Source organism: Mauremys reevesii, linkage group 12 (assembly GCF_016161935.1).
Source record: "Mauremys reevesii isolate NIE-2019 linkage group 12, ASM1616193v1, whole genome shotgun sequence".
NCBI lineage: Eukaryota > Metazoa > Chordata > Testudines > Geoemydidae > Mauremys > Mauremys reevesii.
Genome location: NC_052634.1, coordinates 29,991,558 through 30,014,344, shown reverse-complemented (window position 1 = coordinate 30,014,344; position 22,787 = coordinate 29,991,558). Strand labels below are relative to the sequence as shown.

Here is a 22,787-nt window from a genome sequence, read left to right as displayed (position 1 = left end):
GTCTGGTGCCATTCACAGGAGACCCGCACAGCCTGACCCCACCCCTGTCCTAGCTCCCGCCTGCCCCCAGCCCACTGCCTCTTGAGCAGCCCCCTGCGGTGTCACCACTACCCCTGGCTGTGTCCCCCCCTCAGCTTCCCAGCCCCCCAGCTCCCCTCCGGTGGCCCCCCCACACTTCCTCCCTGCAGCCTGCCCCATTCCCCCCCTGAGTCCCAGCTTCACCCCCTGACCTCTCTCCAACCCACCTCCCCCCATTGCAGCCTCTGCCCCCCAGTGCCCCATCCCTGCTCCCTGGGGGGGGCTTGAGAGGCCCCCACCCCCCGGCCGCTCCACTCCCCACAATGGGCAGCTGCTGGCGCTGAGGAAGGGGGGGCTGGGCCAGGCCAGGTGCTGGGCCGATCCTGGTGAAAGAGAGACGAGCCGGCAAGGCTGAGAGGCCCCTCCCTTGTCTGGGGGGGGGACAGGGGCTCCCACAATTTGGCCAGTGTCACCCTCCCCCATCCAGAGGAGACGTCCGCTCCCAGCAGGCTGTGCTCCATCTCCACCCCGCAGGGGGGAGCCCCCAGTCCAGCAGTGCCCCCCACCCCGCCCCCATCAGCAGCCAAGCCGAACCTGCCCCTTCTCCCCTGCGAGGGCTGCAGGACTCCCTGCCCCGCAGCACCAGCCTCCCCATGGCCCCGGGGTGGGGTGGGGGAAGGGGGGAGTCCTTCTTCCCATTGCCCAGATCCCACCCCCACCCCGGGCTGCCCAGACGGGAGCCAGGGGCTGCAGCAGTTGGCTGCTTCCCCAGGGCTCCCAAGGAGCCGCCAGGAGAAGGGACGAGATTCTCCACGGCGCTGCAGCCGTTCACACTGGGACCCGTCTCACACGGGGAAACTGAGGCACCAGGGAGGCGCGATGGGCTGCACCAGCTCAGATTGGGAGTCTGGGGAGAGCCAGGAATAGAACCCAGGAGTCCTGGCTCCATGGGCAGCTTGGGACTCCTCCACTTGGGAGGCTGGGCGGGCCCGGACTGTGGCCCTGCCCCAAGGCCTGCCACTCAGCCTCCTCCTGCCAAAGCCCCGCCCACACGCCCTCCACCCCGCCCACACTCCCCTTCAGCCCCGCCCACGCCCCTTCAGCCCCGCCCACACGCCCCAGGACCCCTTTGTTCCACTCCCTGACCCCCGCCCACCTCTCACGTCTCTTCCCGAGGCCCTGCCACTTGTGCCTCTTCGCCCCCACCCCAAGGCCCCCTCCGCCTGCCTCTCTGCCGTTTGCACCCCGGCCTCTCCCCCCACGGCCCCATGTGGCCGGATGGAGCTTGGGAAAGGGCGAAGTGAGGATGGGGCCTTGCGGGGGAGAGGACGAGTGGGAGCAGGGCCTCTGGGTGGAGCACGGGCCAGGTGCCTCCCCGGGCCCCTTATACCCACCGCCCCTGCCTGGCTCCCGGCCTCCCCGGCTCTAACCACTAGACCCCGCAGCACTGGGACAATTTGTATAGTGGGAGGTGCTGAGAGCCAGTGAACAAAACTGTAAACCCTGCACAGGATGGAAACCACTTCAAGCCAGGGGGCAACACGACTGGCCCCCACTCCCTTCCCAGAGCCAGCGGTGGGACCCGGATACCCTGGCTCCCAACCCCCACTCTAACCACTAGCCTGCACTGCCCTCCCACAGCTGGGGAGAAGAACCAGGAGTCCTGGATCCCAGCCCGGTCGTGGGTGGAGCAGGACGTACTGGCCATGGGCTCAGCTGGGCATCACTTACCATCAGGCTGGATGGTATCCCAGTGCTAACCTCCAGCCCCACAGCTCTGCTGGTGCCCCTCACTCCCGACCCGCAGCCCCTTGGTTCCCCCCAGCACTGACGGTGCCCCTCACTCCCGACCCGCAGCCCCTGCTATCCTAGTCCTGACCTCCAGACCCACAGCTCTGCCGGTGCCCCTCACTCCCGACCCGCAGCCCCTGCTATCCCAATCCTGATCTCCAGACCCACAGTTCTGCTGGTGCCCCTCACTCCCGACCCGCAGCCCCTGCTATCCCAATCCTGATCTCCACACCCACAGCTCTGCTGGTGCCCCTCACTCCCGACCCGCAGGCCCTTCGGAGTCCACCAGTTCTGACGGTGCCCCTCACTCCCGACATGCAGCCCCTCCTATCCCAATCCTGATCTCCACACCCACAGCTCTGCTGGTGCCCCTCACACCCGACCCGCAGCCCCTACTATCCCAGTCCTGACCTCCAGACTCACAGCTCTGCTGGTGCCCCTCACTCCTGACCCACAGACCCCTGGGTTCCCTTCAGCTCTACCGGTGCCCCTCACTCCCATCCCGCAGTCCCCTGGGTTCCCCCCAGCTCTAGTGGTGCCCCTCACTCCTGACCCGCAGCCCCTGCTATCCCAGTCCTGACCTCCAGACTCACAGTTCTGCTGGTGCCCCTCACTCCCGACCCGCAGCCCCCTGGATTTCCCGCTGAGCTCCCCAGTTACTGCGCTGCCAGTGCCCCTCACTCCCGACCCGCAGCCCCTACTATCCCAGTCCTGACCTCCAGCCTCACAGCTTTGCTGGTGCCCCTCACTCCCGACCCGCAGCCCCCTCGATTCCTCACTGAGCTCCCCAGTTACTGCGCTGCTGGTGCCCCTCACTCCCGACCCGCAGCCCCTTAGGCGTCAACCAGCTCTGACGGTGCCCCTCACTCCCGACCCGCAGCCCCTGCTATCCCAGTCCTGACCTCCAGACTCTCAGCTCTGCTGGTGCCCCTCACTCCTGACCCGCAGCCCCCTGCGCTCCCTCCAGCTCTGACGGTGCCCCTCACTCCCGACCCGCAGCCCCCTCGATTCCTCGCTGAGCTCCCCAGTTACTGCGCTGCTGGTGCCCCTCACTCCCGACCCGCAGCCCCTTAGGTGTCAACCAGCTCTGACGGTGCCCCTCACTCCCGACCCGCAGCCCCTGCTATGCCAGTCCTGACCTCCAGACTCTCAGCTCTGCTGGTGCCCCTCACTCCCGACCCGCATGGGTCACCCCTGGAGCAGGTTAAAGCTGCAGGGTGACAGTGGGGTTGCTGCCCCTGTGAACAGCTGCTGTAGCACCGCCTGGGCAGGACAGGGAGACCCAGTTATACCCCTCCCCCGCCCCAGCCTGTATCGGGGGATGGGAGCGCTCAAACCCTGGGGCCCCTGAGTTGGGACGGAGGGAGGCCCCCGTGCACCAGGGATGCTGTAAGGGCGAACAGGGGCACCCACCCACGCACCCGAGATCTTCTAGGGGGGGAGAGTGGCCCCCACACACCCAGGATGTTGTAGGGGGGGACAAGGGCATCCACACTCCGGGATCCTCTGCAGAGGGACGGACACCCACACATCCAGGATTCTGTCTGGGGGGCAGAGGTACCCGGACACCTGGGCTCCTGGGCGGGGGAAGGGGGCAGCGAAACATCCGGGATCTTACCTGGCAGGACAGCGGCGCCTGCAGCTCGACATGAGACGGGGGAGGGGGGAGCAGGAGCATTTCCCAGTTCCAGGCTGTCCCCGTCTGGCCAAGGCACAGAGCTCACAAGCAGAGTTTAAAGCTCCAGCTGCCAGACCACAAAACAAGCCGGGCCCCGTGGCTGGTACCTGTGATTCCCAACGCCTGGGGAGGCTGAGGCTGGCGGATCGCTTGAGCTCAGGAGTTCTGGGCTGCAGGGTGCTGTGCCGATCAGGTGTCCGCACTAAGTTCGGCATCAATATGGTGATCGCGGGGGAGCTTGGGGTCCCCAGGTTGCCTAAGGAGGGGTGAACCGGCCCAGGTCGGAAATGGAGCAGGTCAAAACTCCCATGCTGATCAGTAGTGGGATCACACCTGTGAATAGTCCCTGCAGCATAGCCTGGGCAAGACAGTGAGACACGGTCTCTTTGTATACAGACACCCCCCGCAGAGCCTGGAAGGGGGGATGGGAGCACCCACACTCTGGGGATTCTGACTTGGGGTGAGGGACGCACCCAAGCAACACATATCTTGAAAAGGGGAACAGAGACACCCACAGATCCTGGATGGGGGCAGGCAGGGGAAACCACACATGGGAGCTAGTTCATGGGGTGGGGGGCAGAGACACCCACCAGAGATCCTGGATGGGAGCACCCACATGATGGGGATCTTGAACTGGGAGGAGGGAAGCACCATGTACCAGAGGTTCTGAAGGGGGAACAGGGACACCCACACACCAGGTGTCTTGCAGCAAGAGCTGCGGTCTTCATTTACACACGGCAGTGATGGGGATTTAACCAATTCCTGCACAGAACTTGTTCCACTAGATAATTAGCCTCACGGTTAAAAAATGGTAATTTCCAGTTGGCATTTTGTGACATTGACTGCAAACCAAGGGGGTCGTGTTCAACCTTTGTCTGGTGAATTAAAGAACCCTTTCAAATCAGATATTCCCCCCTCTGGGAATTTTTAAAACTGTGTATTTAAAATCAGTGACTAAATCCCCTCTTAACCTCCAGTCAATGAAATCAATTGAGTTTCTTCAATCTCTCGCTGTAGACAGAAGAGACCAATGCACATTTTCCTTGTTTTTAAAGGCAAAATTCCTGATCTTTCCAAGGGGATCTTCTGCTTCAGCTGTCAGTTTGGGGAAGGATTTGGCTTCCTGGGCTATAATCTGCCCGCTGGGTTATAATCTGCGGTCTGAAGGGTCAAATTTAGATGAGGCCGTTAGTGCTGCCCCCGTGTGGCCGGAGATGGGAGCTCACAAGCAGAGTTGAAAGCTGGAGCTGGAACGGACCTGGCTGGACACGTGGGGCACAAAGGCTCTCACGTGGGATCCTCGCTGTGCAGCAGGAGGCGGAGGGAAGCTGGTTGTCAGGGGTCAGGGCCATGGGCGCCAACTTATATGGGCTCGTGGAGCTAAAGCCCCAGGAATATTCAAAATCAGGGGCTCTGCTCCACCAATATTTGGAGCTAGGTTTTGCCCCTTTAAATCCCAGCCGCGGCTGGGAATCAGAGGGCTCTGGGCTGCCCGCTGCTGCAGGGAGCCCAGAGCCTTTTAAATCCCAGCCGCGGCCGGGAATCAGAGGGCTCTGGGCTGCCTGCAACCGCGGGGAGCCCAGAGCCCTTTAAATCTCAGCCGGGGCTGGGAATCGGAGGGCTCTGGGCTGCCCGCAGGGGCAGAGAGCCCAGAGCCCATTGAATCCCAGCCGCGGCGGCTGGGATTTAAAGGGCTCAGGGCTCCCGCGCTGCCAGCAGCTCAGAGCCCTTTGAATCCCAGCCCTGGCCGCTGATTGCCCTCCCCAGACCCCTGCCCCAACTGCCCCCAGGACCCCACCCCTATCTAAGCACCACTGGTCCATGTCCCCCGTTACCCACCCCTGAGACAACTGCCCCTAACTCCCCCTTGCGACCCCAGCCCCGATCTCAGCCTCCCTTCTCCTGGTCCCCCACTCCCCCCTCCACAGACCCCACCCAACTTTCCTCCAGGACCCCACCCCCTACCTGTCCCCTGATAAACCCCAGGACTCCCATGCCTATCCAATTGCTGCCTGTCCCCTGACTGCCCCTGCAAACCTCTGCCCCATCCAACCCCCCCTGCTCCTTGTCCCTTGACTGGCCCCTGGAACCCCCTACCCCTTCTCCAACCTTGTAATCTTGTGGTACTGACGTGTTGTAGCTTCATTTTATATCGGCTTACAGGGCGGGAGTGCGGGGGGCACCACCATTTTGGGCCCCACCAAAAATTATACAAACCTGCCGCCTATGGTCAGGGCTGCGTCCTGCCATGCTGAGCCGGTGTCTGTGCTAAGCTCGGCATCAATCAGGTGACTCTGGGAAGTTCGGGGTCCCCAGGCTCCCACAGGAGGGTGAAGCAGGTCACCCCTGGAGCAGGTTAAAGCTGCAGGGTGACAGTGGGGTTGCTGCCCCTGTGAACAGCTGCTGTAGCACCGCCTGGGCAGGACAGGGAGAGCCAGTTATACCCCGTCCCCCAGCCTGTATTGGGGGATGGGAGCACTCACACCCTGGGGACCCACCCACCAGAGATCTACGGGGGGGAGAGTGGCACCCACACACCCAGGATGTTGTAGGGGGGGACAAGGGCATCCACACTCCGGGATCCTCTGCAGAGGGACGGACACCCACACACCCAGGATTCTGTATGGGGGGCAGAGATACCCGGACACCTGGGCGGGGGATGGGGGGCACCGAAACATCCAGGATCTTACCTAGGAGGACAGCGGCGCCTGCAGCTTGAGATGAGATGGGGGCAGGGGAAGCAGGAGCATTTCCCAGTTCCAGGCTGTCCCCGTCTGGCCAAGGCACAGAGCTCACAAGCAGAGTTTAAAGCTCCAGCTGCCAGATCACAAAACAAGCCGGGCTCTGTGGCTGGTGCCTGTGATCCCAGTGCCTGGGGAGACTGAGGCCAGCGGATTGCTTGAGCTCAGGAGTTCTGGGCTGCAGGGGGCTGTGTTGATCAGGTGTCCGCACTAAGTTTGGCATCAATATGGTGATCCCAGGGACGCTTGGGGTCCCCAGGTTGCCTAAGGAGGGGTGAACCGGCCCAGGTCAGAAATGGAGCAGGTCAAAACTCCCATGCTGATCAGTATTGGGATTGCACCTGTGAATAGCCCCTGCAGTGTTGCCTGGGCAAGACAGTGAGACACGGTCTCTTTTTATACAGACACCCCCCGCAGAGCCTGGAGGGGGGATGGGAGCACCCACACGATGGGGATTCTGACTTGGGGGGAGGGACACACCCAAGCAACACAGATCTTGAAAAGGGGAACAGAGACACCCACAGATCCCGGATGGGGGCAGGCAGGGGAAACCACACACAGGAGCTAGTTCATGGGGTGGGGGACAGAGACACCCACCAGAGATCCTGGATGGGAGCACCCACATGATGGGGATCTTGAACTGGGAGGAGGGAAGCACCATGTACCAGAGATTCTGAAGGGGGAACAGGGACACCCACACACCAGGTGTCTTGCAGCAAGAGCTGCGGTCTTGATTTACACACGGCAGTGATGGGGATTTAACCACGTCCCTTGCGGAGCTTGTTCCACTAGATGATTAGCCTCATTCAACACTACGAGTTTATATCGAATTTAGCAGCGTTAAATCACATTAACCCTGCACCCATCCACACAACGAAGCCCTTTATATCGATCTAAAGGGCTCTTAATACCGGTATCTGTACTCCTCCCCGACAAGGGGAGTAGCACTGAAATCGGTATTGCCATGTCGGATTAGGTTTAGTGTGGCCACTATTCGACGGTATTGGCATCCAGGCGCTATCCCACAGTGCACCATTGTGACCGCTCTGGACAGCAATCTGAACTCGGATGCACTGGCCAGGTTGACAGGAAAAGCCCCATGAACTTTTGATTTTCATTTCCTGTTTGCCCAGCGTGGAGTGCAGATCAGCACAGGTGACCATGCAGTCCCAGAATCCAAAAAAAGCTCCAGCATGGACCGTACAGGAGATACTGAAGCTGATCTCTCTATGGGGAGATGAATCTGTTCTATCAGAACTCCGTTCCAAAAGACAAAATGCCAAAACACTTGAAAAAATCTCCAAGGCTATGATGGACAGAGGCCACAGCAGGGACTCAACACAGTGCTGAAACTTAAGGAGCTGTGACAAGCGTACCAGAAAGCCAAAGAATGAAATGGACGCTCACGGTGGGAGGGGCAACTGACGTCTGTAGCTGTCCCACAGTTCCCGCACTCTCCGAAAACCATTTGAATTCTTGGCTGAGTTCCCAAAGCCTGATGGGTCAAAAACATTGTTGCGGGTGGTTCAGGGTATATGTCGTTCCCAACCCCCCCCCCCCCCACCCCCCCGTGAAAGCAAAGGGAAAAAAATCATTTCTCGCCTTTTTTCAGTGTCACCGTATGTCTACTGGATGCTGCTGGCAGACGCAGTGCTGCAGCGCTACACAACACCATCCCCTCCCCTCCCGGTACTACAGGACTGATGTTATGGTAGGACTGATATCTGTCATTGTCGTCCCGTGAGTGCTCCTGGCTGGCCTTGGTCAGGTCAGCTGGGAGTGCCTGGGCAAAAATGGGAATGACTCCCAGGTCATTCTCTTCTTTAAGCTTTGTCTAATGGAGATTCAGTCCTGCCTGGAATATCATAGCAGCTGGAGGCTGCCTTCCCCTCCCACCTTTGAGCTCTACTTGCAGAGGCAATAAAGTCAGTGTTGTTTCAAATTCCTGCATTCTTTATTACTTCATCACACAAATGGGCGGATAACTGCCACGGTAGCCCAGGAGGGTGGGGAGGAGGAAGCAATGGGTGGGGTTGTTGCAGGGGCACCCCCTAGAAAGGCATGCAGCTCATCATTTCTGCGGGATGTCTGGGGCTCTGACCTGGAGCGGCCGTTTGCTTCTCTGGTTCTTTTGTAGGCTTGTCTGATAGTCTAGACAGGACTGACCCTCCCTTTAGACAAAACTTAAGGGAATGACCTGGGGAGTCATTCCCATTTTTGTCCATGCACCCCCAGCCAACCTCACCAAGGCAAGCCAGGAGCACCCATGACAGCAGCAAACGGTACAGTATAACTGGCAACTGTCATTGTCAACTTGCAAGGCAGCAGACAGGACGGTATGGCTGGTAACCATCTCTGCTAACTTGCAAAAGGCAAGGGGATGCTGCTGTGTAGCGCTGCAGTACGCGCCTGTCAGCAGCATCCAGTAGAGATACGGTGACAGTGAAAAAAGGCTGAACGGGCTCCAGGGAAAAGGGCGTGAAATGATTGTCTGCCGTTTCTTTCACGGAGGGAGGATTGACTGACATTTACCCAGAATCACCCACAACACTGTTTTTGCCCCATAAGGCATTGGGATCTCAACCCAGAATTCCAATGGGTGGGGGAGACTGCGGGAACTATGGGATAGCTATGGGATAGCTACCCACAGTGCAACGATCTGGAAATCGACAGTAGCCTCGATACATGGACGCACACCGCTGAATTAATGTGCTTAGTGTGTCCGCGTGCACTCGACTTTATACAATCTGTTTCCAAAAAACAGTTTCTGTAAAATCGGAATAATCCTGTAGTGTAGACATACCCTGTGATTAATAACTTTGGTGGCTAAATGAAAGGCTGATGGTTCAAACCCAGGTGAAGATGGATGTTTTTTTTTTAGTGATGAGAATCCAGTACATTTTAACAGGCAGAAAATCTCCTCAATGCTGCTCTAGCCTCATTGGGCAAGCATAAGTGGTCCTTTTGCCAAATGCATTGGTGGTATAGTGGTAAGCATAGCTACCTTCCAACCAGTTGACTTGTGTTCGATTCCCAACCAATGCAGGCATGTGATGTTTTCTCTGCTGGGAATTGGTTTAATTTCAGTCACGTTGTATCAGTTTATCAATAGAATGAGGGAATCAATGTCCTGCAGGTCATTCAACACAGAAGAAAGGGGTGGGACTATACAATGAGCTGTTGGAGTTATCCTGGTATTACAATATTTGGTTTATTTTTTTTTAAATTTCTTTACTTCCCTCTCCCTTTTAGACTCAGAGCCTTTAAGGTCAGAAGGGACCAGTGTGATCATCTAGTCCGACCTGCTGCACCTTGCAGGCCAAAAGACCCCACCCACCCACTCCTGTAATAGACCCGGGAGGGGAGGCAGCTCTGTGCACTGCCCCTACCCCAGGCAGCACATGGAGGCCCTCTGCTCCTCCCAATGGGTGTGCAGAGATGTGCCAGCAGCACTGAGGTGGCTCCCTGCCCACTCTGCCTCCGTCCCTCCGTGCCACTCCCAGAAATGGCCGGCATGTCCCAGCATCCCCTGGGGCGGGGGGAGTGTCTCCATTCACTGCCCCTGCCCCAAGTACCAACTCCGCAGCGCCCATTGGCCAGGAACTGCAGCCAATGGGAGCTCTGGGGGCGGCACCAGCAGGCAGCAGCACACGGAGACCTCCTAGCACGGCCCACCTAGGAGCTGCTGCCAGAGGGTTGTGTGTACCGGTCACTTTGGGAGCTGCAGTCCCCGGGGTAAGCGCCACCCCTCCTGCACCCCCACCCCCCCCCCCCACAGAGCCCGCACCCCGCACCAAAATTTCCTCCCATAGCTTTGCTTGTTTCCTTTCACCCAAAACCATCCTTCTTCTCCTGGGCTGCAAGTAGCCATCCCTGGGAAGCCAAGAGGCAGGCACAAGATTCTGCCTCCCAGCAGCCAACCACACCTCCCCAGGCTTTGCAGAACGAATGGTGACGCTCTACTAACCCCACTTAGCCGCACTGAGGCGCTTAGCTTCTGCCCTGCCTTCCTCAGCTCGACTTTCCTCTTTTGCCCCATTCCTGCCTCACTCCCTCCTTTGGCAAGTCACGCAGAAGAGCCGGCCACCGTAGGCCAATCTCCAAGGGCAGAGGAGACCAAGCCACAAGGCTTCAAAAGGTGAGTGGCCCAGATCCTCTAGCTTTCCCCAGCTGATGCCAAGGTTTCTTCTCAGCTCATTTCACCACCCTCTGCCATGCAGGAGTTGGGGTTATCACAGGGACGGACCAGTGGCAGCAGTAGGAGCGCCTTGCTGGACAGGCAGAAATAGTAAGCCCTCCTATTTCTGTCTGGTTTTGAGCCAGGGACCTTTTGTGTGGTAGGCAAATATGATAACCAATATACTACAGAAACTCTGTTGCAGTGCTTTCTCCCTCCCTTCATAACAATGGCCATACTGGCTCAGACCAAAGGTCCATCCAGCCCAGTATCCTGTCTGCCAACAGTGGCCAATGCCAGGTGCCCCAGAGGGAGTGAACCTAACAGGTAATGATCAAGTGATCTCTCTTCTGCCATCCATCTCCACCCTCTGACAAACAGAGGCTAGGGACACCATTCCTTACACGGCCTGCCTAATGGACTTAACCTCCATGAATTTATCTAGTTCTCTTTTAAACCCTGTTATAGTCCTAGCCTTCACAACCTCCTCAGGCAAGGAGTTCCACAGGTTGACTGTGCACTGTGTGAAGAACCTCCTTTTATTTGTTTTAAACCTGCTGCCTATTACTTTCATTTGGTGTTCCCTAGTTCTTATATTATGGGAACAAGTAAATAACTTTTCCTTATTCACTTTAAGGTGTGGGGGCTGGGCTGGGCTGACTTTAGTCCCAGGCTGGAGTCTCCTGAATGACGGGAAACATCCTTTGCTGCTACGCAGGGACAGCAGGCTACTGGTGACATACCACGGCTGGGATGTGAGGGGAATGTTGCATGGACTTTATCATACAGGCCCCATCCTGCTTCTCAGAGCCCACAGGCGAGAATCTAGAGAAGGGTGAATCATTTCTCAGCCGCATTCTCAGGAGAAGCCGGTAGCCGTCCTTGACCAGAGACCCAGGGGAGCAACCGCAGCAGTTCTGCGGAGAGCTCTGGCTGCCAGGGGATCCAGCCAGGAGAGGGAGTGCTGGGGGCTCTGCAGTTTTTGCAGTGGGGCTGTCTCAGGAGTCACAGGGGGCTTTGTTGGGGGGGTGGGGAAGTAGGGACTACAGGATGTGAGGCTGGCTGAAATGAAACTGCACAAAAAACCTCCCCCTTTGCTCCAGCTAAGGCTCTACTTTGGCCTCTCCTCCTTTCATAAATATCTCCATATCTACCCCAGCTCTCAGAAACCCCCTCTCTCCCATGGGTATTTTCACGGTTTCTTCCTTTTTTCATGGAGAGAGAGAGAGAAAAAACAAACCTATTAATCTGAGCTACCGACACAGTTCACAGCATGAAATACACAATTTTGTGTTCAATGAGTTGTGTTCATTTACATAACATGAAAAATATGTTTTGGTCAATGCATGAAAACCTCACTGCATTGAACAACCCACTGGATATAGTTAATGTACTACAGAATATTTAAAGAAGTTAAGAAAGATGTGCTTATAAATTAACATGTTGTGCCATTTACACACGCACAAGACACAGAAGAAACTGAAATTTGAGCTACTAAAATTTCCATTTTCTCACAGCATTTTAGTTCTCAATATTGTTTTAATTTGCTTATTCTTTTGGAACTAGAAATGAGGAAAGAGTACACTGAAGTCAGTGGAATTACCGCAGTGAGGGATTAGTCTCATTATTTGCCAATAACAAAACCTTTGTTAACAGAAAGTTAACTTTGACTGTGAATATCTCTTACCTTCCAGAACATCAACTTCAGTAAAACTCAAACTCTGGAAAAACAGGGAATACAGAGTGATGGTATATGCCCAGATAACCTTAACTCTGCCCTCTAGAAGAGAATCCCTGATAGCATATGAGAACAAGGAAAGGTTTGGGGACAAATTACATTTACTTCCCAAGAGTTTGTTTCTTCTGTAATTAATTGATCCTGGCCCCATCAATTGATCCTGGCCTGGTGTCTGGCTGTGGAATTTACTGTTTACTATTTTTATCCCAGTATATTTAAAGGCAAAACTGCTTTACAAAAGCTCCTTTATTCTAGGTTATACAAACAGGTCACTTCCCAGCTATTTCAAGGAGATGGAATTTTCCTGACCCACAGGGAACTTAAACTAACATGCTCAAGATCACACATTCCTTAGGAGAAAACGAAGGGGAAAAAAACCAAAACCCACCAAACTGTTGCTGTTTCTACCCAAATGATCAATGAGATCAGAAAGTGAGACTGTGCAATTAACTGTCTGGTGCTACACTGACTCTGCAGTTACTTGGATGCAGACACACCCAGCTCTACGGTTGGTAAACGTACAGAGACTCTGCTGCTGCTCATGAACTAGCAGCACATGACCTCTAAACAGCTGCCATTCGAATGTATCTGAAAATTGCAAGGAACAACGATCTGTGTTAAAGGAAGGCTGCCATTTATTAGAGCCCCAGTTGATGCCGTGTGCACAAACAGAGGATTGAATGTGTAACAGCGAGTTTGTAAATCTTGGTTATTTTAGTTTTGTAACAGGCTCCTGTCCACCCCCAGTAGAGTTTTCAGTCCCAATGGCAACTTACTTACCAAAGGTAATACGGACTAGTCCATGCCTCCCAAGTGGATGTGGTTCTTGTTCTTCTGCACATTGTAGCCCATGGAGGCCAAGGACCTGCAAATGTGTCTTCATGTGTCTTTGTTTCATTGATGAAAACAAACCAAGACACTTAGAGGATTGAAAGTGATTTCTGCTGGGGGATGTTTGCTAGGTGTTTATGCATTTGCACAGGAAAACAGTAAGTGTGTCCATTCATTTCAGGAATTCCTATATAGTAGAGCTCCTGAGCATACTAGAAATAGAATTATTTTTATCGAAGAAAACAAGCTTGAAAGGGGGCACTTGAATTTGAACCAAGGACCACTTGATCTGTAGTCAAACACTCTACCACTGAGCTATACCCCCATGACATTTGCATAGGCAAGTCCGTGATCTTAAGGATTTTGAAGGATGGGCTCTGCCTCAGAGAGCTCCTTTCCTATTCCCAGACCACAGGGGTTTAAAAAATGGGGTTTGATTAAACTTTATATACACATGTAGACACCACAGCTTGCACACCCACCAACATAGCTTCCCCCCACTGACATAGCTACCACCTCTCGGGGAGATGGGTTAACTGCACGGACGGGACAGCTCTCTCCCCTCCGCTTAGAGCAACTTCATTATTTATGAATAGGTGGGAAATAACCTCCTGAATGGACAGGAACCAATGTATCAAATATTGCTGTGTCTGCATTCAATATGGGTAACTGGTCATATTGGGCTGGATTAGTAGGAGCGTTGCCAGCAGATCAAGGGAAGTGATTATTCCCCTCTAGTCAGCACTGCTGAGGCCACATCTGGAGCACTGCGTCCAGTTCCCCACATACACACACACACACTACAGAAACAAATTGGAGAGAGTCTAGGGGGCAGGGGACTTACGAGGAGAGGCTGAGGGCAGGGCCGCCCAGAGGGGGGCGGGGGGGTCAATTTTACCCAGGCCCTGCAGGGCCCCCAGGAGAATACAGGATTCTATAGTATTGCAACTTTTTTTTATGGAAGGGGCCCCTGAAATTGTTTTGCCCCAGGCCCCCTGAATCCTGTGGGTGGCCCCTTCCCAGACCGTGGTGCTGTCCCCCCCTCCACCCCCTTCCCTCGTTCTCCTCCCTCCGAGGCCCCCCCTGTGCTCCACCCTCACTCCCATTTGGCCACTTCTCACCCCTGCTCTTTGGCTGAGGCCTGCTGATTGCTTGCTCCTCTCCTCCCGCAAGGCCTCCTCGCGCCTCTCCACCCCCTACCCCAAGGTCTGCCTACCAGGGCCGGCTTTAGGCCAATTCCACCAATTCCCCCGAATCGGGCCCCGCGCCTAAGAGGGCCCCGCGCCCAGTGGCAGGGCCGCCAGGGAAGTAGGGGGCAAGTGGCCGAGAATCCCTTCCCTGGCTAGAGGCTCCTTTTTAATTTTTACTCACCCGGCGGCGCTCCAGGTCTTCGGCGGCACTTCGGCGGCGGGTCCTTCACTCGCTCCGGGTTTTTGGCAGCACTTCAGCGGCGGGTCCTTCAGTGCTGCCGAAGACCCAGAGTGAGTGAAGGACCCGCCGCCGAAGACTAGGAGCACCACCCGATGAGTACAAGCCCCATGTGGTTTTTTTACGTGTTTTTTTTAGTCATCCCTGCTGGGGCCCCATCGAAACTGTTTGAATCGGGCCCCGCACTTCCTAAAGCCGGCCCTGCTGCCTACTGCCCCCCCTCTCTGCCCCCTCCCCTGTCCATCGCCCACACCTCTCTGCCCCTCCCCTGAGACCTACCCTGTCCACCTCTTTCTTTGATCATCTGTTGTTATTCCTTGAAACATCAAGGATGGAATAAAAAGCGAGTTTACTCCAGGGTGAGGAAAGAAAGGAGCCATCAACCCCCTGGCAAAGCTCAGTGCCCCAGAGAAAACCTGCCCCCTGCTATCGCAATCACTGATGTACTGGGGATATGACGGGAAAGGGACTGTCTGAATGATCGAGGCAGGAAATGGACAAAAATCTACAGCAACATCATTAACCACAAACACACTCTCATCGTGCTCCAGCCAGAAGGGAAAGGAGCAGGAATTCTTGCAGTTCAGCCATGGACACACTTACACAAGGGCACAGCAGTGTGTGTGTTGTGGAAGCTAGTCTCAGGAAACAACTGGAGTTGATCACTCAGTGAGAACAGAACTAGAGTGCAGTGAAAGCCACATATCAAACAAGAAGTTGTGGCCAAGTGGTTAAGGCGATGGACTAGAAATCCATTGGGGTCTCCCTGCGCAGGTTCAAATCCTGCCAGCTACACAGGAAGTTGTGGTTCTTCAGTTTCAATGGAGCTCGGTCTTGTCTCACTCTTAAGTTATGTCTACATGAAAGAATAATGTGGCTTAAGTTAAAGTGTTTTAATTGAACAGCTGTTGCATGTCCACCCTATTCCCCTGTGTCACCAGAGCACATCCATGCTAGCATCTCTTGGATTGCCACAGAGAGCAGTGCACTGTGGGTAGCTATCCCACTGTGCAACTGGCTGCAGGGTGCTTTGGGAAGGGTTTGCAATGCCTCACGGGCTGGTACAGCATCACCTGATGCAGGTTTCTATCCCATTGTTCAATGGGCATCCTACTAGATTGCCAGCTGCTTTTCAACTGCAATGTGCGTGGTGGGGTAGAGAGTGTGGGTGTGTGTGGGGGGGGGAGACAGTGTGTGCGTTGCGGAAGAGTGAATGTGTCGGCACACTGTCTCTAAGTTCAGACAGCTGCTGGAAGCGACCAGTCCTGAGGCAGGGGACAGCCCTGACATCAGCCCCCCTTCTCTCCCTAGCTCAGCACAGCACAGCACTCTCTGTCACACACGCACACACTGCTGCCTGCTTAGCTCTGTGTCAGGGGTGCTGGAACAGGGGGTTAGAGGGCCATGGCCCCACCACTCTTTACTGGCTGTTAGGACAAATGATGGGGGGGGAAGGGTGCAGTCTTGGGGAAGAGGCGTCTGTGGGTGTGGCCTCGGGGGGAGAGGTGCTGTGAGTGGGGGTCCTTAGGGAAGGGGTGTCATGGGGGTGCCACAGTTCAGACAACGGTGCCCCCCCACCACTGTAAGGAAGCTTCTGCCGCCCCTGCTCTGTGTTGGCAGAGCGGGAGAGAGCAGCATCCACGGCAGTGATTTGCTCTCTGGGGCTCCGGCAGGGGGGCTCGGGAGGTGATTTAAAGGACCCGGGGCTCTGGCCGCTGCAGGGAGCCCTGGGCCCTTTAAATCACCAGCCTGGGGAAGCCGGGCCGGGCTGGCACAGCGTATCGGCTCTTGCCGGTACCCCATACCGGAACATACCGGCTTACTTTCACCTCCGGAAGGTCCTCACATGGATCAATAACTGGTTAAAAGATAGGAAACAAAGGGTAGGAATAAATGGTCAGTTTTCAGGATGGAAACAGGTAACTAGTGGTGTCTGTATTGGGACCAGGACTAGTCAATATATTCATAAATGATCTGCTAAACAGTGAGGTGACAAAATTTGTAGATGATCCAAAACTACCGGCTTGCTTCCTAGAACGAACGCTCCTTGAGTGGGGTGACCACAGGGAGTAGCTCAAACCTCCAAAGTGCCTGGCCAGGGGCAGGACATTGGCCCAGCAAGGGAGGGGTGTGGCAGTGACATCACAAAGGCCTTTTGCAGGACCTCAGACTATTGGTCAAAGGTGGTGGGGAGGTGGTGACCTCACAGAGAGATGCTGACATCAGCCAGGCAGGACAGGGGCGAGGGGCCAGGGAAACCTCAGAGACCCCTGTGGCTTTGCTTCAGCAAGTCTCCTTCTCCAGGTCTCTCTCTGAGGACTGAGGGAGTATTCGGGTTCACGGACGTGAGCGACAGGAGGAACCTCTTTCGAGTTTTCTCCTTCCCTTTTCCTGATTTTACTAGAAAACAGCCGTCCCTGTTTAGAAGGTAAGAGCCTCCTTGAGGTTTGAAACCTGTTCAGTCTGATCCATCTGGTGACAGTTGAATTCTAGGCATGGAAACCACGAGCTTAAGGAGGCAGAATTTTATTCCGTACCTGGGATTTTGTCCCTTAAAATCACTGGGGACATTAGGGTTTGTTCTTTTTGTTTCACCTTTTCCTCCATCCATCCCTCCCTCCTTTCTCTTCGTCTCTTGCTTCTTTTGTCCTTTCTCCTGTTCCCCTCCCAACACCAGGAGCAGTGTCGGGGTGTGTTTGGGGCGGGGCAGAAGAGGGGATGGGCGGCACTGGGGAGGGGGAGCTCGGGGGTGTTTGGGGACGGGGCACAGAGGGGAAAGGGAGGTCGGGGTGTTGGGGATGGGGGCAGAGAGGGGATGGGCGGCACTGGGGAGGGGGAGCTCGGGGGTGTCTGGGCGGGTCAGAGAGGGGATGGGCAGCACTGGGGAGGGGGAGCCTGGGGGTGTTTGGGGACGGGGCAGAGAGAGGGAAAGGGAGGTCATGGGGGGTGTTGGGGCGGGGGCAGAGAGGGGATGGGCGGCACTGGGGAGGGGGAGCCTGGGGGTGTTTGGGGGAAGAACAGGGGATGGGCGGCACTGGGGAGGGGGAGCCTGGGGGTGTTTGGGGCGGGTCAGAGAGGGGATGGGCGGCACTGGGGAGGGGGAGCTCGGGGCTGTTTGAGTGGGAGCAGAAGAGGGGATGGGCGGCATCGGGGAGCTCGGGGGTGTTGGGGCAGGGGCAGAGAGGGGGATGGGCGGCATTGGGGGAGGGGGAGCTCGGGGGGGTGTTGGGGGCGGGGTCAGAGAGGGGGATGGGCGGCACTGGGGAGGGGAGCTGGGGTGTTTGGTGGGGAACAAGAGGGGATGGGCGGCACTGGGGAGGGGAGCTCGGGGGTGTTTGGGGGTGGGGGCAGAAGTGGGGATGGGTGGCACTGGGGAGGGGAGCTTGGGGGTCTTAGGGACGGGGCAGAGGCGGGATGGGCGGCACTGGGGAGGGGAGCTCGGGGGTGTTTGGGGGAAGAAGAGGGGATGGGCGGCACTGGGGAGGGGAGCTGGGGTGTTTGGGGGTGGGGGCAGAAGAGGGGATGGGCGGCACTGGGGAGGGGGAGCCTGGGGGTGTTTGGGGCGGGGTCAGAGAGGGGATGGGCGGCACTGGGGAGGGGGAGCTCGGGGGTGTTTGGGACGGGGCAGAGAGGGGATGGGCGGCACTGGGGAGGGGGAGCTGGGGGGGTGGGGCGGGGCAGAGAGGGGATGGGCGGCACTGGGGAGGGGGAGCTGGGGGTTGGGGCGGGGCAGAGGGGATGGGCGGCATTGGGGAGGGGGAGCCTGGGGGTTGGGGGGGGCAGAGAGGGGATGGGCGGCAGTGGGGAGGGGAGCCTGGGGGTGTTGGGGGCGGGGCAGAGAGGGGAGGGGCGGCACTGGGGAGGGGGCGCTGGGGGTGTTGGGGGCGGGGAAGAGGGGATGGGCGGCACTGGGGAGGGGAGCTCAGGGGTTGGGGGCGGGCAGGGAGGGGAGGGGCGGCATTGGGGAGGGGAGCTCAGGGGTTGGGGCGGGGGCAGAGAGGGGAGGGGCGGCAGTGGGGAGGGGAGCCTGGGGTTGGGCTGCTCAGGAGCCGCCTCGCGAACGCTTCAAGGCCACGTGACGCCCTCTCGAAACTCCGCCTCCCGAGACAGCCAATAGGAAGTGGAGGCAGACCCCTGACCAATGGGAGCGCAATAAGAAACCTTCCCCCGCCCAGTTCCAGTGCGAGGTTGGGGCTGCAGTGACCAGAGCCCCCAGCAGGGTGCATCGGGGGGGGCTGCAGTGACCAGAGCCCCCAGCAGGGTGCAGCGGGGGGGGGCTGCAGTGACCAGAGCCCCAGCAGTGTGCATCGGGGCTGCAGTGCCAGAGCCCCAGCAGGGTGCAACGGGGCTGCAGTGACCAGAGCCCCCAGCAGGGTGCAGCGGGGGTGCAGTGACCAGAGTCCCCAGCAGTGTGCATCGGGGGCTGCAGTGACCAGAGCCCCAGCAGGGTGCATCGTTGGGGGCTGCAGTGACCAGAGCCCCAGCAGGGTGCATCGGGGGCTGCAGTGACTAGACCCCCAGCAGTGTGCATCGGGGGCTGCAGTGAGCAGAGCCCCCAGCAGGGTGCATCGCGGGGGGGGCTGCAGTGACCAGAGCCCCAGCAGTGTGCATCGGGGCTGCAGTGACCAGAGCCCCAGCATGGTGCATCGGGGGCTGCAGTGACCAGAGCCCCCAGCAGGGTGCATCGGGGGGGGGGCGGCACTGACCAGACCCCCCAGCCGGGGGCAGCGGGGGGGGGCTGCACTGACCAGACCCCGCAGCAGGGTGCAGCGGGGGGGGTCTGCACTGACCAGACCCCCCAGCAGGGGGGCTGCTGGCCGTGGGGTTCCCTTCAGTCTGGTGCCATTCACAGGGAGACCCGCAATAGCCTGACCCCCCCACCCGTGTCCAAGCTCCCGCCCTGCCCCCCAGCCCACTGCCTCTTGAGCAGCCCCCCCTGCGGTGTCACCACTACCCCCCCCGGCTGTGTCCCCCCCGCAGCTTCCCAGCCCCCCAGCTCCCCTCCGGTGGCCCCCACACTTCCTCCCTGCAGCCTGCCCCATTCCCCTGAGTCCCAGCTTCACCCCCCGACATCTCTCCAACCCCACCTCCCCCCATCGCAGCCCCAGTGCCCCGGCCCTGCTCCCCGGGGGGGGCTTGAGAGGCCCCCACCCCCCGGCCGCTCCACTCCCCACAATGGGCAGCTGCTGGCGCTGAGGAAGGGGGGTCTGGGCCAGGCCAGGTGCTGGGCCGATCCTGGTGAAAGAGAGAGGAGCTGGCAAGGCTGAGAGGCCCCTCCCTTGTCTGGGGGGGGGACAGGGGCTCCCCCAATGTCGCCAGTGTCACCCTCCCCCATCCAGCGCAGACGTCCGCTCCCTGCAGGCCGAGATCCATCTCCACCCCGCTCGGGGGAGCCCCCAGTCCAGCAGTTCCCCCCACCCCGCCCCCATCAGCAGCCAAGCCGAACCTGCCCCTTCTCCTCACGAGGGCTGCAGGACTCCTGCCCCGCAGCACCAGCCTCCCCATGTCCCCGGGTGGGGTGGGGAAGGGGATTCCTTCTTCCCATTGCCCAGATCCCACCCCACCCCGGGCTGCCCAGACGGGATCCAGGGGCTGCAGCAGTTGGCTGCTTCCCCAGGGCTACCAAGGAGCCGCCAGGAGAAGGGACGAGATTCTCCACGGCGCTGCAGCCGCTTCACACTGGGACCCATCTCACACGGGGAAACTGAGGCACCAGGGAGGGCGAGATGGGCTGCACCAGCTCAGATTGGGAGTCTGCGGGAGAGCCAGGAATAGAACCCCGGAGTCCTGGCTCCATGGGCAGCTTGGGACTCCTCCCCTGGGGGAGGCTGGGCGGGCCCGGACTGTGGCCCTGCCCCAAGGCCTGCTGCCACTCAGCCTCCTCCTGCCAAAGCCCCGCCCACACGCCCCTCCACCCCGCCCACACTCCCCTTCAGCCCCGCCCACACGCCCCTTCAGCCCCGCCCACATGCCCCCTCAGGACCCCTTTGTTCCACTCCCCTGACCCCGCCGACCTCTCACGTCTCTTCCCCCGAGGCCCTGCCACTTGTGCCTCTTCGCCCCCACCCCAAGGCCCCCCCACCTGCCTCTCTGCCGTTTGCACCCCCGGCCTCTCCCCCCACGGCCCCATGTGGCCGGATGGAGCTTGGGAAAGGGCGAAGTGAGGATGGGGCCTTGCGGGGGAGAGGACGAGTGGGAGCAGGGCCTCTGGGTGGAGCACGGGCCAGGTGCCTCCCCGGGCCCCTTATACCCACCGCCCCTGCCTGGCTCCCGGCCTCCCCGGCTCTAACCACTAGACCCAGCGGCACTGGGACAATTTGTATAGTGGGAGGTGCTGAGAGCCAGTGAACAAACCTGTAAACCCTGCACAGGATGGAAACCACTTCAAGCCGGGGGGGGCACCACGACTGGCCCCCACTCCCTTCCCAGAGCCAGCGGTGGGACCCGGATACCCTGGCTCCCAACCCCCACTCTAACCACTAGCCTGCACTGCCCTGCCACAGCTGGGGAGAAGAACCAGGAGTCCTGACTCCCAGCCCGGCCGTGGGTGGAGCAGGACGTACTGGCCATGGGCTCAGCTGGGCATCGCTTACCATTAGGCTGGATAGTATCCCAGTGCTGACCTCCAGCCCCACAGCTCTGCTGGTGCCCCTCACTCCCGACCCGCAGCCCCTTGGTTCCCCCCAGCACTGACGGTGCCCCTCACTCCCGACCCGCAGCCCCTGCTATCCCAATCCTGATCTCCAGACCCACAGTTCTGCTGATGCCCCTCACTCCCGACCCGCAGCCCCTTGGTTCCCCCCAGCACTGACGGTGCCCCTCACTCCTGACCCGCAGCCCCTGCTATCCCAGTCCTGATCTCCAGACCCACAGTTCTGCTGGTGCCCCTCACTCCCGACCTGCAGCGACTGGGCTTCCCGCGGAGCTCCCCAGTCACTGTGCTACCGGTGCCCCTCACTCCCGACCCGCAGCCCCCTGGATTCCTCACTGAGCTCCCCAGTTACTGCGCTGCCGGTGCCCCTCACTCCCGACCCGCAGCCCCTTAGGCGTACACCAGCTCTGACGGTGCCCCTCACTCCCAACCCGCAGCCTCTGCTTTCCCAGTCCTGACCTCCAGACTCACAGCTCTGCTGGTGCCCCTCACTCCTGACCCACAGACCCCTGGGTTCCCCCCAGCTCTAGTGGTGCCCCTCACTCCTGACCCGCAGCCCCTGCTATCCCAGTCCTGATCTCCACACCCACAGCTCTGCTGGTGCCCCTCACTCCCGACCCGCATCCCCCTGGATTCCCCGCTGAGCTACCCAGTTACTGCGCTGCCGGTGCCCCTCACTCCCGACCCGCAGCCCCTACTATCCCAGACCTGACCTCCAGACTCACAGCTTTGCTGGTGCCCCTCACTCCCGACCCGCAGCCCCTCCTATCCCACTCCTGATCTCCACACCCACAGCTCTGCTGGTGCCCCTCCCTCCCGACCCGCATGCCCCTGGATTCCCCGCTGAGCTACCCAGTTACTGCGCTGCCAGTGCCCCTCACTCCCGACCCGCAGCCCCTACTATCCCAGTCCTGACCTCCAGCCTCACAGCTCTGCTGGTGCCCCTCACTCCCGACCCGCAGCCCCCTAGTCTCCCTCCAGCTCTGCCGGTGCCCCTCAGTCCCGACCCGCAGCCCCTGCTATCCCAGTCCTGACTCCAGACTCACAGTTCTGCTGCTGCCCCCTACTCCCGACCCGGAGCCCCTTAGGCGTCCACCAGCTCTGACGGTGCCCCTCACTCCCGACCCGCAGCCCCCTGGTCTCCCTCCTGCTCTGCTGCTGCCCCTCACTCCCGACCCGCAGCCCTCCTATCCCAATCCTGATCTCCAGATCCACAGCTCTGCTGGTGCCCCTCACTCCCGACTTGCAGCGACTGGGCTTCCCGCAGAGCTCCCCAGTCACTGTGCTGCCGGTGCCCCTCACTCCTGACCCACAGACCCCTGGGCTTCCTTCAGCTCTACCGGTGCCCCTCACTCCCGACCCGCAGCCCCCTGGGTTCCCCCCAGCTCTAGTGGTGCCCCTCACTCCTGACCCGCAGCCCCTCCTATCCCAATCCTGATCTCCACACCAAGAGCTCTGCTGGTGCCCCTCACTCCCGACCCGCAGCCCCCTCGATTCCTCGCTGAGCTCCCCAGTTACTGCGCTGCTGGTGCCCCTCACTCCCGACCCGCAGCCCCTTAGGCGTCAACCAGCTCTGACGGTGCCCCTCACTCCCGACCCGCAGCCCCTGCTATCCCAGTCCTGACCTCCAGACTCTCAGCTCTGCTGGTGCCCCTCACTCCCGACCCGCATGGGTCACCCCTGGAGCAGGTTAAAGCTGCAGGGTGACAGTGGGGTTGCTGCCCCTGTGAACA

General features: G+C 58.9%; 1 protein-coding gene and 2 non-coding genes across 3 annotated transcripts in view; 1 reads left to right on the top strand and 2 right to left on the bottom strand.

Annotated features, from left to right (window-relative positions):
* Nucleotides 1-22,787, bottom strand: part of LOC120375640 (zinc finger protein 850-like) — a gene marked incomplete at its 3' end in the record, with an annotated part of 811,498 nt that overhangs the window by 770,927 nt on the left and 17,784 nt on the right. The window lies entirely within an intron of this gene.
* TRNAC-ACA lies at nt 13,228-13,299 on the bottom strand. Its single transcript has one exon. It is a non-coding gene; the product is annotated as a tRNA-Cys (tRNA).
* TRNAS-AGA lies at nt 15,119-15,197 on the top strand. The gene has a single exon. It is a non-coding gene; the product is annotated as a tRNA-Ser (tRNA).